Source organism: Ornithodoros turicata, chromosome 7 (assembly GCF_037126465.1).
Source record: "Ornithodoros turicata isolate Travis chromosome 7, ASM3712646v1, whole genome shotgun sequence".
Lineage (NCBI taxonomy): Eukaryota > Metazoa > Arthropoda > Arachnida > Ixodida > Argasidae > Ornithodoros > Ornithodoros turicata.
In genome coordinates this window covers 5284719-5303174 of record NC_088207.1, presented here as the reverse complement: position 1 = coordinate 5303174, position 18456 = coordinate 5284719, and positions in this window count along the sequence as shown.

Here is an 18456-nt window from a genome sequence, read left to right as displayed (position 1 = left end):
TGCAGGGGAGTGCTTCCAAATGTTGATGATGTGCATGACCTCCTGGAGGCGCACAGGCCAATTGGCGTCTGCCTCCAAGAGACGTATTTGAACTCTGCTCACACAAATCCGTTCCAACAATACCAAATGTTTAGAAGGGATCGCCCGGTGGTTACGCGATCCTCAGGTGGAGTGGTGATTCTAGCATCCCGGTCTGTTGCTGCAGTCGAGGTGCCGTTGACAACAACATTGGAAGCTGTGGCTGTTCGATTGAATCTCTCTACACCACTTACGCTCTGCTCAATATATCTTCCTCCTGCAGCAGATGTGCAGCAACAGGATATCGAAGATCTCTTGGACCAGCTGGCAGCCCCATTCCTCATTATGGGGGATTTTAATGCACACAGCCGTTTGTGGGGATGTTCAGATTTGGACTCGAGGGGCAGACTTCTTGAGGATTTACTCCTCCGCCACTCCATCACACTCCTGAACACAACACAACCAACATACTGCAGCACATCAACACGGACATTCTCTGCATTGGACCTTTCCATCTGTAGTGCGACCATTGCACAAGATCTGCAGTGGCACGTGATCCAAAACCCCTATGGCAGTGACCATTTTCCAACTTGGGTCGAGTATCAGTGTGATGATGCTGTGCTGTGTACGCGAAAACCCCGCTGGAGGCTGCAGGATGCGAACTGGGCGGTGTTCAGCGTGCTGGCTGACCTGACCCTACACAACACTGACAACACGAGTATCGACGAGGCCAACGAATTCATAACAAACACGATAATACATGCTGCTACACAATCCATATCCAAGACGTCGTCCTCTCTGCCCAAGCGTTCAAAGCCTTGGTGGAACGACGACTGTAAACGGACGCGCAAGGAACAACAAAAGGCGTGGGCTCGTTTGCGTCGATACCCGACAGTTGACAACATGATCCAATACAAAAGGAAGCGTGCTGCAGCCAAACGCACAAGGGAGGAGGCCAAGCACAACTCGTGGAAGGAGTTTGTGGGTACATTGAACTCGCGAACTCCAGCCAAGGTTGTGTGGGACCGTATCAATAAGATCTCCGGGAAATACAAAGGGTTTACAGTGCCTTGTCTTTCGCAGAATGGCGTTCCCTGTACGTCCTTGGAGGAACAGGCTAACGTACTTGGCGGACACTTTGAACACGTGTCTAGCTCCTCGCATTACAGCCAGCGTTTCCTGTCACACAAAACCGCTGCTGAAAAACGCATAATTAAACAACCTAAACAAGATACAGCACCTTACAATGTACCCTTCAACGCACATGAACTTCAGAGAGCCCTACAGGCAAGAAAGAACACTGCACCTGGCCCTGACGGCATACACTATGACATGTTGCGGCATTTAACACCCCAGTCGCAACAAATCTTACTCCACTTTTTTAACCGTGTGTGGAGAGAAGGAACTCTTCCGTTGTCCTGGAAGCTAGCCGAAGTGGTTCCGGTTCTCAAGCCAGGGAAAGACCCGTCTGCTGCTATTAGTTATCGCCCCATCGCATTAACCAGCTGCCTTGGGAAGACTTTCGAGCGCATGGTAAATGCAAGGCTCGTATATGTTTTGGAAGAGGCAGGCATCTTTGACAAACACCAAAGCGGTTTTCGTTCCGGCCAGAGCACCCAGGACAACCTACTCCACCTAGAATCACAAATCAGAGAGGCTTTTGTTCGAGGGCAGTTCTGCGTATCCGTGTTTTTTGATCTCGAAAAGGCGTACGATACCACATGGCGCTTCGGGATTCTGCAAGATCTACACGCATGTGGTATCACAGGGTGCATGTACAGGTGCATCGATAATTTCCTCAGAGATAGAAAGTTTCGTGTCAGTCTGGGCTCAACTTTATCTAACGTCTTTGTACAAGAGAACGGGGTTCCACAGGGGTCTGTGCTGAGCGTTACGCTATTCGTTGTGAAAATGAACTCGATAGCCAGAGCCATCCCACCTGGCGTCCAGTACTCCCTGTACGTAGACGATGTCCAGGTTTCGTACTCGGCATCAAATCTTTCAACAGCTGAGAGGCAGGTGCAGCTCACGATCAACCGTCTATCTAAGTGGGCTGATGAAAACGGCTTCAGGTTTTCCGCGCAAAAGACAGCGTGTGTTGTCTTTACTAGGAAGCGAGGCACATTTGCTGAGCCCTCGCTGCTCCTCGGTGGCAACACACTACCAGTTTCTGATGAGCAAAAATTTCTGGGGGTGGTGTTTGACAAGAAGCTGTCTTTTGTGCCACACATAAACTATATAAAACAGAAGTGCCTGAAATCCTCCAACATACTCAAAGTTTTATCCCATCGATCGTGGGGAGCCGACAAAGTCACACTGTTGCGGGTCTATGACTCGGTTGTGCGATCAGTAATTGAGTACGGGAGTGTCGTGTATGGCTCGGCGCGGCCTTCGGCATTGAAGGTGTTGGACCCCATCCACCACGAAGGCATCCGACTCGCCACCGGTGCCTTCCGGACGTCCCCTGTGAAGAGTTTGTATGTTGAGGGCAATGAATGGTCGCTCGAGAGACGGAGACAATTTGAACATGTGAAGGCTGCGCTAAGGTACAGATGCCAGGGCGATGACCCAGTTGTACACTCTAGTGTGAACCCCGCTCTGGAGCGACTCTTCCTTGCAAAGCCCTCTGTTGTACCCTCGTTCCCGCTTCGTGTGGAGGCGGCGAGTTCCCGTGTGGGATTCAGCCCCTCTGGCGTTCCCTTGCAGCAGGCAGTCCTCGATGCTGCGCCTTGGCAGAGACATCTAATACAATCCAATTTAAAAATGACACAGTTTGACAAACAATCCACTGCACACACTGTCATTCTCCAGGAATTCCTGGAGATTCACCATAACTTCGGGAACCACCATGCAATCTACACTGATGGGACTAAAGTAAGCAATGGTGTGGCGGCCGTTGCCCTTGAAGGTGATTCTATTATGACGGCACGCCTGAACACGAACGCCACAGTTTTCACCGCAGAGCTTTACGCGATTCTCCTGGCTCTGCGGCACATTCAACAAAACGACCTTCAAAATTCAGTGATTTATTCCGATTCGCTAAGCTCTGTGCGTGCGCTGCTTTCATGCTATGACAGCAAGAATCACGTCGTCAAGCGAGTACGAGCGCTTGCGACCCAACTTTGTTCCCGAGGCTTTTCAATCTGTCTCTGCTGGGTCCCCAGCCACACTGGGATCCCGGGGAATGAACGAGCCGACCGTGAGGCTCGGCGAGCGTTGGCACAAGAGGAGTCAGCTCTAGGACTACCCTACCAAGACATCCTGCCAGTGTTAAAGAGAGCTGTCTGCACACAGTGGCAGCAGGAGTGGGACATGGAAGAAAATAACAAGCTACACCTCACACAGCCACACGTTTCTCCCCCGCATCGGACTGAACACATCAACAGATCATCCGAAGTTCTTTACGCGAGATTGAGGATTGGACACACATGGCTCACGCATCACCACCTACTCAGAGGTCAGGATCCGCCAGCTTGTGCGCACTGCGGTGACAGCTTGACTGTCTTGCACGTACTGGCATCCTGCCCTCACTTCGAACACCAACGCCAACAGTATTTCACCGCATTCTACAGATACCATGTCCCACTCCACCCAGCCCTTCTACTGGGTGACACCCCTCTTGTGCCGTTTGATAACGTAATCAAATTTTTGACCACGTGTGGGTTTCTTAGTCAGATGTAGATGATAAGCATTACTCCGCTTTTATCCATTATCACCGAACTCCTCATGTAAATATCTCATTGTCACACTTGTAGATAGCTTTTAACTGCCATGCTCGCTTGCTATCGTCATCCCCCTCTCTCTTATCCTGGTCAATCAATCATCGCTCATCGCTCATACCTGTAGATAGGTTTTAACTACCACACTCTCTCTCACATCATCTTTCCCATAATCGTCTCCGACACACTCAGCATAGTTTTGGCGCTCTATGGCCTTTGTTGCCTTTGTGCCATTAAACACATAATCAATCAATCATACCCGGACACCAACTAGCGCCTTCCCCGCTCCCGAAGCTCGGTTCCACCATGTGCATCTGGATTTGGTTGGGCTGCTTCCCATCTCGCAGGGTAACCGATACCTATTCACCTGTGTTGATAGGTTTACCCGTTGGGCGGAAGTGCTACCGATCCCCGACGTCACGGCCGACACTGTTGTCGTGCATTCCTCTTCGGTTGGGTCGCGCGCTTCGGCTGCCCTGGCATCGTCACCACAGATAGAGGTCGCCAATTTACCTCCCGTAGCTTCGGAGCCCTCCTCTCTGCCATCGGCGCGAAGCATTCGAAGACCACGGCCTACCACCCTTCAGCGAACGTCTGCACAGGCAGCTGAAAGCCGCCATCTGCGCGAGAAGCGACTCGGCGAATTGGGTCGATCACCTGCCCTGGGTGCTCTTAGGTATTCGCTCTTCCCTGAAGCAGGACCTACAGTGTAGCCCCTCGGACTTGGTATATTGTTTGCCCGCTGAGGCTTCCCGGCGACTTCCTCAGCTCCCCCTCCCCCGCGCCTCCCAGTGCTCATGACTTTGCCGCACAGCTTCGCGACCATTTCTAGGATCTTCAGCCCGTATCCCCACGCCAGCCCACTAATCGGAAGATCTTTGTCCACCCGGACCTCCAGACCTCTTCTCACATCTTCGTTCGCGCGGACCACGTTAAGCCGCCACTCACCCCAGCGTACACTGGTCCCCACCGCTTATTGGCACAAGGTGAGAAGACGGTGACAGTCGACATCAATGGCCGCCCGGAGGTACTCACGAAAGACAGAGTCAAGCCCGCCTACTTCGACGTCCATCTTCCGGCGTCGCCTCCCCCTTGCCCGGTTCCCCGATCACTACCCTCCTCAAGAAAAGTCTCCTGGCATTCTCCTCTGGTTACCTACCAGTCTAGGGGGGGGGGGGGGGGGAGGCCTGTAGCGTCTTCGCCGCCTAAAGGTCCATATGGTCAGTCCTGGCGCATGATACGAATCTGGTCAGATTGTGGTCTGGTCTGGATTCTGTGAAACATGCTCAGCAAATGGTATCTGATTTTCAAAAAGGAAATTACCGATTTGAACTCATCCATGACTCGTTTGCCAAATCATCTAGCGTGTTCAGGGAGTCCTTATTCATCCCGAAACGCAAAAAAGACTGTACTGTAGTTTTGACCACCACATATCACAAATCACTTGTCAATACCAATTCCATTCTTAGACGCCATCTCAATATCTTACATACTGATGAGCAATTAAATGATTTTTTCCGACTCCCCCATTAGTAGCATTCCGTAGATCCAAAAATTTGCGCGACATCCTCACGTCATCATGCATGATGAAGCTCTCGCCGGGTTGTTATCCCTGCGGTGGTACACGGTGCCAGACCTGTAAATTTATCGCGCCGTCCACCATTGCCCCTAGCACCTTTGGTGACTTCTATTTGAAAATTGGTCATTCACTTCAGTGTAATTCATCCAATATCTGTTACGCGATATTCGGCTGCAAGTGCAATTCACAATACATCGGTGAAACTTCGAATACAATGAGAAAAAAAAAACATTACGGCCACACATTTGATATCCTAAATGCCCCCCAAACTCCTGTCGCCATTCATTTCTAAACACATAATCAATCAATCAACCATTCATTTCAATCAACCTAAGTACGATTTTGAAACTGATTTGAAAATTATATTGCTAGAATCTTGGTTCTGCACCGATATTAAACGTAAGGATAGAGAGCCCTACTGTTTCTCAATTCAAGTGTATCACACCAAATGGTCTGAATCCTATTCCTGGCTCGTTATACCAGCTTATGTAAATTTAATAGTTATATATCTACATTTATTTGTTTACAATTCTTGAATGTTCGCTTCAGTCATCGTCTGGCCCTCAGTAACATAATCCGTAACCGTCTCTTTTGTCAATTCTGGGCCACTCGTTTTGTTCACAATAACACCCTTTACTGTTCATAAACTGTTAGAGGTCACTTATCCGTCTGCCCAGCTATTCATTGTACACAGACATGTGGCATCATATCTCCTTTCCTTTTCTTTGTACAGCTTTGTGTTTAGTCGTGTATATGTCTATACTCCTTATGCGTGTCACCACTTCACTTTGTACCTGAGGAAGCGTGGACCTCCACGCGAAAGCTTGTATAAATTAAAGTTAAACAAATATCTTCAGTGTCGGTTTCTGTATTTTGTTTATGCAATTTTTTGTATATTGCCCCCCCCCCCCCCCCTAGGATTCTCCAGTAAATTTTCCCGTTTCCTAGTATATTTCCTGTAAAACAGAGCGCACACAAATGCGAGCGACCAGCGACACAGGCTGGCGATGCGTTGTTTGCAAAGGGCAGTGTAGGGCCGAGTTCTGTGTGGTTTTGTTGCACATCATGTGGGCGGCGGGCTCAAGCCCAAGGCTCAAGCTGTGTAGGGGACCACGAGCTTTCTTTTTCTGCTTGGATTGCAGCAACGAATTTGTATACTTCATTACCACGACGTGTCTCATCTTGCCCCGAGGGTTGGGGCAGGATGAGACCATCTGCATTTTTTAATTCCTTGTTCTGTGTTTATTTTAGACGGACTATGTTCGTTCTGTCGACAGGTCAGAAGCTCTAGACCCCTGAGAAGGTTCCCATGGCTAGTTTTTTTTTTTCAATATATTTTATGTTCAACTGCAAATTTCTCTTGCTTGCTTGCTTGGCATCGTCCTCAACATTGCTATGGTATTCGAAGGGGGAGATATGACGTGCGCAACTTTTGCGTTCTTTTTTTTCTGTTAGTGGTTGATTAACGTATTGTCGTATGACTGCACTAGTGTTGCTACCCAGAGGAAGTGAGATGTAAAAATATCACTGTACTTGTACTGTGCACTGTATGCCTTTATTTTTCCCTACTTCCCTTTTGCCCTGCTCATGAGCTCTCATAAGCCATGTGTGCCCTCGTGCGTGTTGTATCTGCTGCTTTCTCTCTCGGCAATGTACAATTTCGGCAAATATCTTCATCAGGAATCTGCTAGGAGAGTTTACATTCCTTCCTAATGTACCTACAGTGTGTATTCGATATCATGGCAACTGGTTCCCACGATTATAACGCCCTTAAATAAGCGTAGTTACTATTCCCTAACGCAATCAAGAAGCCTCCGACGATCTAGCAGATCTAGCACTATCGCCTGTCTACGTTCGCGTATATTCTGTTGAGAAGGGGGATTGTCTTGAAGAACACTAATATCACTTACGTCAGCGGTATAGATCACCTAAACCACTGCTGTCATAAAAATGGCAGTGCCCATGTCTGTTGTAGGATTTTTAATTTGCAGTTATTTAAAACATTTTCGGGACTATTTGCTGGAAATGAAGCGTGGTTTCAGATACAGTTCGGTAAGGGGTTCCAGAATATCATCGGTCCTCGAAGCTGTCCTTCAAACAGGCTTCCTGTATCTATGAGTAGTAGACGAAGCGAGACTTAATCATGCCAGTGTTTCTGCCGCTATTTTATTTCCGCTTCCACCCAGCTCGCCTGCTTTTTTGCACTTGTATCAATAATTTTTGTTGTCGCATTGCACGTCACGCAAAGTACACTACCGTGAGCTGTATACTAGGCCCTATTTATTTCATAATGAACATGAATCGATCCACAAGATTACTATAAGCATCAAGTCCCCATGAGGGTTTTAGCCGTCCAGATCGTGGTTACTCGAAATTTTCCACCGGCTGACTTTTTGAATTTCGATATGCCTTTCCTTCCTATTCAGCCTAATAACTGTACTGGTCATTACCCTGGATGGGTTGAAAAAAAACTGAAGTTAAGAAGCATGGACAGAGTTCTCTGTGAAATCTCTTGCAAAAATTTTATCAAATAGTGAGCAACGTATTGCACTACTCGTCGCCGTCGTTGACCTTCAACGAAGGCATTCAAACTGACATTGCTTTTATGCCGGCTTATAGGTGTAGAGCGATCTGCGGGCATTTCACTCAAGCAACCGTACGCTAGCATCGAGTCGAAAGCTAAGGATGCCTTGTCATGATCACATACATATTTGCAACGCGAGTGATGGTACACTTACAATACACTTACGATAGATGGGGATTGCCCAAGCATGGGGGTAGGCGAACGGATCCAGCAGGCAGTGTCTAGTGGTAACACAGATGACCTATACACAATGAAGTCTGGTCGTACTTTTCTGCAACAAACAATACGCCTGTAATCGGTGTGGAAGTAAACCTTGTCAATCTGTTTCCAACAACTATTTGTTTCTCTTTATCGGGATTGGCTCACTTGCCTATGTTAGTACTGCTTACGTGTGCGCCCTCTTATGTTCTGGTGGCTACGGGTCTGCCTGTACCATAACGAATATGCCTTGACGAATCCAACCTTTGCCCATAAAATATGAGCTGCATGATCTTTGCTCGGCTACTCATTAAGGGGCGGTCGCATCCCAAAACCGATACCGCAATGGCTCAGGTATCCGGTAACTATAACTTCGGCATTGGCCGGGCGATCTACGAAAAATGTCGCTTTGTCGAACAATACAAGTCGGTGCTGCTTTCGCGCCCGCACAAGCTCCGGCGGTGTTACTTCCTCTGCTCTCAATGTGGAAGCTCCTAGGAAGCAAGGGCACCAACCAGACACCCGCAGCAATCATGGCCACGCCCCCATGGATTCTAGGGAGATTTTTCTTTGGAGATCTCCCTTATCCCTACGCCGGGAATCCGTGGTACCACCGATTCGTACCGTGGTCATTCAGGTCGTGGTCGTGGTCAGGAATGAAATGGCAGTAGTTTCGAAGTCGACCGAAACAGATTCGACCGTCCCGTCAGGTACGTCAGGCCGTCGAAAATGCGAAAATTTCGGCATATATGCACCAAACGCTGTTACCTTTTTCACATACTAATTTTTCGATGGAAGTTCTTTGTGGGACAATACAAGTACGCAGCCGAACTTGCTGTCATTCACTGCAGCTACCGTGGGGTAATCGAACCGGCAGTCCCATGCTCATCCCATGCAGCAAGCTAGAGGTATTCTTGCTTACCGTACAAGCGCATTCAGCACATTCAGTACACTTGCAGGTGGTCCTTCTGAAGCCACACCAATGGCCAACGTGCTGCCTTTGACCTGCGTCCTCGAAAGCTGAAATGATTGATCAAACGCTCGATTTAGGTCGCATGCTTGAGGAACGTCTACATCCTGAACTCTGTGCGAAACACTTCAGCAAGATTATATCCTTGATATCCTTCTAGCTGTACATCCCTGATTGTGACATTCAGTGTGTGCGGAGGAAAAGGCATGTATATGTATACAGGGTGATGAGATTTTGAATATATCTGTTCCGGATGGAGCCTACTCAAAGGTGGTTGTGTATCGGCAATTATTCACAGTATCTGTCCCCAGCGTGCCTCGTCGTTCCTTGTGCAAACGCATAAGGTTGTACAATAAGCCACGATCAAATAAATTCCGAATTATCCAGTTACTTTCTCGTTAACTTCAAAGTAAGGTCAGTCGACGAAAACTGGTATTTATACAAATCCAAGATTAATGCACTTATGGAAGCCTTTGTACCCTCCATTCTCAGCACAGCACACATTCTAAAGCCCCATGTACAGGCCTGCTAAGTGCTCCAGGTCTGCATCATCACTGCTAAAATATCAAGAGTGCGCCCAGAAACACAAATTATTGGTGTCTTCTTCTAACGCATGTTCTATCGCGATAGCCTCACTAATCTCTTGAAGCAAAACAGTTCAGTTCTGCTACAAGACTGGCGGCGGGGAATGATAATCCCAGTACTTAAAACTGGTGACACTCATTCACCGATGAACAATAGACCGATCTCCATTACGAGCTCCACCTGTACCGACATAACCAACTACCACGGCCATGCTCGCTTGCTATCGTCATCCCCCTCTCTCTTATCCTGGTCAATCAATCATCGCTCATCGCTCATACCTGTAGATAGGTATTAACTACCACACTCTCTCTCACATCATCTTTCCCATAATCATCTCCGACACACTCACCATAGTTTTGGCGCTCTATGGCCTTTGTTGCCTTTGTGCCATTAAACACATAATCAATCAATCAATCAATCAACTACCACGGAGTGCTACCATGCTTCTATGCTTGTGCACATGGCTGAATTATTTTACTATTAAGGAGCTTCAATTATGCGCGTCGTCGAAAATATAACGCAGAAATTTGATGTCCCCTACCAGCTACAACGAGGTATGTTCCAACCATACACGACACATAACTTGCGAAAACAACGCGCACGTAAAAACTTCCGCCTTGAGCTGTCGGGCGGTTAGCAAAAGCCCTGGGTCCACACCCATCTCCACCGCCACGGACATACAGGGAAGCTTTGCGCGCGTTTGCCGTGAGGGGCGCTGAACTCAGTGGCGCCCCTAGTCATCGTGCAGCTCACCTGTACGTTGATCGTGCACTCCCAGCCGAGGACAGGTGATTCGTCCTCCGTGGAACTCGTCACACCGGCCCAGGGAAGTGACACGAGCTTGGGTCGGCCCAGTAACAGTATGTCTCGACCCAGGACGCATACTGACACATCATCTCTCCATATCCGTACGCTGATCAACGCCACAATAGACGAGCTCAGAAAATCCCAGCGCTTTTTGCGCACGCATTGCATCCTGGGCGGTTGCTTACGCTGACCTTGACACGTCGTGGACAATGGACCGGTAGGGGAGAAATCGGAACAGTTTGGAGACCACCCGCTTGTTTCGTATTAGTAAACTCCCACAGTTCAAAGCGGCGCTTTAACTCGTCTATTGCTCCGCAAGGCTAACACGGACCACTGCATCGGTCCGCATACTGCATATGCATCTTTAAATATTGGGCTTTCAGTGGTGTGTCGCCCACGCGGAAGGGAGGACATTACGTGACCTTCCGACTCCACTCACTCAAACGTCGCCTACCTACGCACTGCTGACGATGGCCCAATCAGGCCGAAACAGCTGTCCAGTGCTGGTATTGCGACGTTGAGCACCACGTTCAGCTCAAGATCCTCGGCCAATTTTCTGCAAATTTTCTGAATTTCCACTGGTGCCTCGCTCATCCTGACGTGACGACATCACGTGCCACTCGCACAAACGTCGTCTACCTGCACACTGTTGACGATGGCCCACGAAACAACGGTTCAGTGCTGGCATGGTGGTGATATCGTACTCCACGTGCAACCAAAGAGCCTCTGCTAATTTCACTACACTTTGCTACACTACGAATTACTTTACTAGACTTTGCACAGGGCTTTCAGAGTCTTCACCGCTGCCGGGAGGCCATTACGTGAACTTCCGAGGCCACTCGCTCAAACGTCACCTACCTACGCACCGCTGACGATGGCCCAATAAGTTCGAAAGGGCTGTCCAGTGCAGGTATGCCGACGTTGAACACATCCTACATCCAGCGAAAGAGCCTCGCCTAATTTTCTCCTCTCTCTCTCTATATATATATATATAGATCTTGCCCCAGAAAACGTGTAATTGAATTATAATTAAAAAACCTACTAACCTAGATGAAAATATGTTGTGCGCAAAAAGACACAACTCAGAAGTAAACCTCCTAAAGCGATGAATCGATTAGATTTCGTTAATTAAACAACGCTAAAGGACTGCAACCCTCGCGCTTAAAGGAAGGGATAAAAGCGCGCTTTAAGCCGTGCGACAAGAATTAGCATCACATTGTCGTTATTTCGGAGTGCGGGGTTGCTCGCGCTATAACAGTTTTGGTGCATACCGCCTTTGCGTACGTAAGGGGTAGCGCTGATCCATCAACGCCATCTGATTGCCTTCGCTTAGTGCGTACTGAAACACTCGTATCGAGCGTTCTTTTGGAAACGGCAGCGGCATCGCGGCATCAGCGCATCGAAATAAGCAGATTGCGTTGAACATCATCGCTTAGAACTAAGAATGATTATGATTATGCTACATTTTCTCCTTAGCGTTAGTCTTGACAGGCATGGCAAACGGAGCAAGAGAGGTCTTACGACTGCAGAGGGAAGCCTTACAATCCATTTGTCATGCCTTGATTATGGGATCAAGTGATGGGACTCACATTAAGTAACACTGCAGTGTCCTCAAGACTTTGTGTCCACTTCGCGGAACAGGTCACCGTCAGCGCTCCGAAAACTCTGAAATTGCCGACATCCTTTTGAGAAATGAGCCTTGCTGACACGCTTATTTTTCTGGAAGGCGGAATAAGAGAAGGAATATGGTGGAATTATTCTCAGCATTATTCGCGTTTCAAGAGCAAACTATTGATCTGGATATGAAGTACAAAAACGTAGTTACAACCCCACGTGACATATCTGCCTTCCATTTCTGCATGATTTCCACGTTATTCCTTCTTGGTGTAACGCTTGGCTTAGGCCATTCAACACTAAGAAGTCGCATATCACTATGTCGTAATAATCGTACCACTCAACCCTTATTCTCTAGACAATCTTACTTGGGCGTACAAATATCATGGGATCTTCACACTCGAACGCTAACGAGATGCTAGGCTTCATCTAACGTATCTACTCCACACTACACTAGTTGGCACTAAAATTCACGGAGTCTATTGGGGACATCACGTGCCGAGTGGCCTTCAGACGCCACTCGCTCAAACGTGCCCATCGCAAGAGGCATGACGGCCTGATGTACTTGACTTCTTAATTGCGTCACTGTTATTCACACTCCCCTCTGAAATTCCACGTGACCCGAGGTTAAATGATGATAGAAAGGAAGCCCTTCGCCCTGTTATATCGCTTCAGGCAAAGCGCGTATTACCGTGTTACCTCGTATTACCGATTTAAGATCATTAATACGACGCCGCTGTCAAAAATGGTCAGACGGAAAGAGATACCTAGTCCTGTCGTAAACATTTGGCAAACCGGGACTAAATCTCTGCAACTCTTGCTCATGTTTAGGGCATCCCGCTCATAAATGTTTCCCGGCAGGAGAAGAGAGCGACTTACGAGAAAGCAAAATCCATGCCATACTCAGTCACGGCTGCCCTTGCGCTGAAACGCTTCAAACGTTTTTCTCCCATTTTGGCCAAAATATTGGATCCCATTTTGTGTCGCATGTACCATCAGGAATAGTACAGAACACAATCCATCCGAAGGAAACGTCGAATGGTCCAGTTCCGTTGACAACGAACACAGTTGGAATCCTGCAATAAATACCGTTACTATGATTGCAAAGCCTTGTTCCCAAGGTATAGGAGTGTCTTACCGGGTTTAAGGCCTGGCTGATGGTCTGCAAAAAAACAACAACAAATTAGTAGTGATGATCGTGGCAGGTACGATTGTTGAACGACTCATTGTTCGCGAGGTTTGGTATTCAAAAGGTATTCGTGCATGTTGTCACTATGTAGGGGCACATGCGTACTACGCGCAGACATCATCCTGACACTAATTTCAGTTCAGACAAGCCGGTCAACTTCAGTACAAAGGTGTACAGCTGTGTCAGTTGTGTGAGATGTGCACTACGCGAGCGTCAGCCCTAGCAGTCTCAAATAGCAGCAGCATTTGAGCAGAAACAGCAGAATTGCAGCGACACCAGCAGTCTCATGGGACTGGATGAGAGCAGCAGCAGAAATACCCTCCCGCTGTGTCGTTCGTGAATGAATAGCACAGGCTAAACGGATCATGAACTGAACTACTTCATTATAGTTTAAAGTTCACGCACGACACTTCCGTTTCGCCGCGTTTCAACGTTTCTCCTTTCTACAAAGCAATTGAAGGCTGTTCTACTGAGTGAAACCCTCTATACACGAAAAAAAAAACACAAAAAAAACAAACGAACACGTCGACACAACCGAGTCCGACAGAGCAACGTCTATTTCCAAACAAGACTGCTCGGGTCCAAAAATTGTAGAAAAGAAGAAGGCGCCACAGAGGAAGTTGGACACGAGTGGTCCTGTTTGGTGTGTTGTGTCGTCCCCTTATCTCTTTCCAGTTCCTTGAGGGTTTCACTCAGTAGAATGTTTCACCAGCTAGATTGCGCCCTAGACCTTATACACGTGTTGCCATCTGTTCGCCGCTGTAATGCTGGTAAAGCACGCTTCAACGTCGATCCATGAGCAGGACCTACTGGCGGGAAAAGGCGCAAGTGAACTGACGAAATCTACCTTACCAGAAAGCCAGCCAAAAAATTGTCAGTTCCAAACGTTCCGTGAAAGCAGGCAACTTTATGATTAACACAAAATGTGTAGCGATACCATTTATGAGCGAACCTACTGAGCTTTTTTTTTTTTTTTTTGAGGCAGGGTATGTCGCCAGGTATCATTCCCAAACGATAACCAGGCGTGGCCGCGAAACTCCCTCGCAGGAAAGAGGGAGCGAAGCGAAGTGTGGCAGCACCAGCAGTGCGAAGCCGAGAGCAGAAGTGGCCTATGCACAACAGCAGCATTGCACACAGATGACAGAGGACAGCACAGTGCTCAAACACGGCAGAAGTGCGTGTAAGCAAATAAACATCTTTGCTGTTCGCTAACATGTGCGCTGCTGCCTGGGGCATGAACTATGCATGTGATTTTGGGGTGAACATTCCCATACGTGTTCATGCACAGATACAAAGCAGCCATGAGAGGGGGCGAGCGCACGCACGGCAGCATTGCAGCGCAAGCAGTTGTTGGTGGCGGAACTTCTCCCGTTGAAGTGTAAGTACGTCTAACCGCAGTGGCAACTGTGTGCGACTTCAGACCAACGCAAAGAGAGTTTGTGCGACAAGCTAAGCGGGCGATGCAAGACGGATGCAAGATGCAGGCTACAGCGAGCTATGCAGCGCACCAGTACATCTGAACCCCAACCCTAGGAAATTGTGCTTACCAGCAAATAACTTGCCGATCTTCTCCCCACTTCGGTCCGTGATTCGCCACGAGCACTTGCACGAGCCAACGAAAGCTGATTGGAGCCCCGGTCCTTCCCCTATCTCCAACTGCCTTCTCCCTGAAGAAAGGCGCCGCCAGCTTAGGCAACATTATCCCCATTTCCTTAGCGGGTGAGAGTCTCACGGAAACGACAAGCATAACCAAACCACGGGATCCTGTTTGGTACGGAATTTCGCGAAAATCAGACTGCTTCCAAGGACGCGATTGGCGCGGTGTCGACGGTTACTACAACCTTTGTGCCATTAAACACATAATCAATCAATCAATCAACTACAACGTTCAGAGTCTCAGGAGAGACGGATAAAAGTCCGTGGCTGCATCAGGCTGTGTACGCTCCCAACTCCTCCAAGCTACACGTGTAAGAGAATGAGGGTGCTTGCTCCGAATGTAGCGTCTGTAAACTCGCATAAAATGGTTGTAGGCGCCGGATGGCATTCGCTGTCAGAGGAGAACCAGGAGAGGAGAAGTTATCGTGTAATGTTTCTTCCCGCATTTCAGTTGAAGCAGCCGTTGTCTCCTTGCCGCAGAAAATCACGGAATTTAAAAATCATTGCCGCCAATTTGCCACAACAGAAAACCAGGGGCCTTTATTGCCAAGTATGACCTAGCCAGTGTAACGGCGGTGACGGTATATATTGCATATACAGGGTGTCTTTTTTTAGGCGATACAGATTTTTAATAAAAAAACTATCAGGGTTATAGACATGCTGTTTTCACTTCTATCATCTTTGGGCCGGCGGACGTTCTTGGCCATCTGTTAGTCAACAGTCAGATCACTAATTACCTAAAAATAGTTAATTAGCTCTTTAATTATAAAAGCTACGAAGTTGTCCCAATGAGAACACCTGTTCCTTTCGGTCACCTGATATCGTAGCCGTTTTCATAACAAAAGTCCGTTCGGTAGATCGTCCGCAAAAAATTCGTGAAGTAAGACCTTTTTTTTTCCTTCATTGCGCATCTTCCGAGACGCGTCTTTTCTTCACCCCAACCGAGAGATGAAGGAGCCTCATGCGTCGAAGTTGACACTACAGTGCGTCGAAGATGAGCTTTAACTTGCTCAAAGAAAACGAAAACACATGTATCGGGCGACGCTATCGGAACTGCCCTTATCTTGGGCTGCATTTTCTGTAAATCCTTTTCCAGGACGCAAGAGGCGACAGTGTACTCTTTCCCCCTGTCACATTGGGGGTGGAGGAAAGACGGGTCTCCGAAGATGTGCATTGAACAAAATAACGAAAAAATTGTGTTCCTTCATGATTTTTTTTGTTCCCCTGTTGTCCTCCAGATCCTGCAACAGGGGCCACTGTCACTGTTCTTCACCGGCTCCGGACTTGGTCTGCGTTTACATACAGCTGGCTTCATCGACGCAAGCTCTCGCATATACTCCTGCCTCCGGCACTTTTCTGCAATCCCCGAGTCTCTGCAACACATCCTTGAATGCTCCGCCCACAATGAAGCAAGAAGCATGCTCTTGCCGCAAGGACACTACTACTACTACTTGGCAATTCGAGGGATGATGAAAGATACAAGCGGACGGCGCTTATAATCACTGTTGAGGAAATCGCATTCTCCGGCGCTGAGGTAATGATGGGAACGATCATCGTTGATTATCCATACGTTGCGGTGCTGCTGTACGAAGGCACTGTAAAGGGGTTACTCTGTCCACCAATGAGACAGTGAAGCTGAGGCCTATACTGTCCAGTGGGTCACACTTGTTTCAGTTTCTTCACTTCACTTGTTTGTTTCGTCTTCTACCAAGCGAAGATGAAGCGGCGGATGAAGTTATAGCGTTCCTATCATGAACTTCACCATGAAGAAAGGACAGATAGGACACAAAGGCCACAGGATCATGAATGTCTTCAGTTACGGAATGCAGCGCAACAGTTCACCTACACACATGGAGTCTGAAGCCACAAGTTGCAAGGTGGTCAGAATGAGACCGCACCGGTCAGGAACATAGGTAGCACATGTGGACGTTCTTAGCTGTGCACCAGTTGATGAACGCCGGTAAATTTGAACAAGCTTGAGAGGCACCTGAGATTTGTACTGCGAGATTTGTACAGTTCCTTCAGGTGTATTTTGTACTAAATGGTGATGGTTTTATTTCCGCATGAACAAATATGAATATCAACATATGCCAATTAGCAGTAACTAAATCGCGGTATGGGGATCCCTTTACTGACCTTGGGTTACTGATTAGGGCTTCATCGGAGCAGTGAGGGCGATCTGCACACAACCCCGTTGATAGAAGTGTATCACTGAGTTTGCTCTTACAATACGAGAGCACACGCATAAATAGCAAACACAAGTAAGGAAGGAAAAAAAAATGGAAACCCACCCCATGACATTCCACGACAGCAGCACCCCCCACATACAGCGCCCCCTGGACCCTTTCTGCGAATTTCTCAGTCGACCTCTCTTGAGTAGGGTTGCCCGGAATTCAAGGTTTGCGTTTGGTGTCCGGGAAGTCCATAGTAAAACCCTTAGTCACCACCAAAGATCGATGAACATACGCTAGAGAACCTATTACTGGAACCATGTGTGCCCAATGCTCTGCTTTCAAAAGTTTGATACGGTAGTTCACGATCCACTACGTCTAAGATCTGATATCTAATACAGGGGAAAATACACCCCATAACAGTTCTCCATAGACCCCATAACAGTTCTCACAGCACAGGGCACAATGCGATTGAATTTGATAGGGCCACTAACAATGCAACGTTATGCATTCCAGCCGGCCAATTAGGGGCCTCTCTGCTTATCTCGCCTTTCAGCGGACCTGGCTACGGGAAAACGTCCCCGGTGGGAACCTAGACTAGTTTTCAGAGGTTAGGTTATTCTTGATTTTGACAGTTCAGCATGCGGGTGATGAGGGCTGCCCACAGATGGGCAAGCCCGCTATGCTATAGCAAAACCTACTACAAAAGCTACGGTTCTTGATACTTTTCATGTGGAGATGCTTCTTTCGGGGAAGATTATTCCGGGGACACCCTACACCCGATCCGACTTATCAGACTACACCCGACTTCTACTGGTCTTCCGCCTGACGCTCGGCGGAAGACCAGTCTCGGGCGCTGGGCGCGCCGAACGACCCAGTACCCTTATTTTAGTCCACTTAACAGGTTTAGGGGAGGGTTGTGCGACGTTCAGCATACTCACCGGTAGTTGCAGTTGTCGCTGCCGTCACTGCCGTGGTGGAAGGTGGCGGTGTCGTGGCTGCCGGAGTTGAACTGACGGTTGTCGGCAGAGTCCCTGGCAAGGGTAAATATCTCTATTCACGAAACTGGGTCTATTTACTAACCCAAGCATAGCAGAGCTAAAGATGCACTGCTTCCTGTTGCCACAATAGCATAAGCGTTATCTAGTCTTTCCGCGATTGGAACACGTTCATTCACGTTACGTCCATTACGGCCGATAAAGAGTCTCAACACGGCCGAAGGCCACAAGTCAAAATGCGTATTGTGACCTGCATTGATATGCAATGTTGCAGCTAGGTATTCTGCAGAGTATAAGCCACGCACAGTGTGTCATGCCACAGCAAAGTGGCAGCATATTGTGTAATGTGTACACCCACAAGGTAGTGT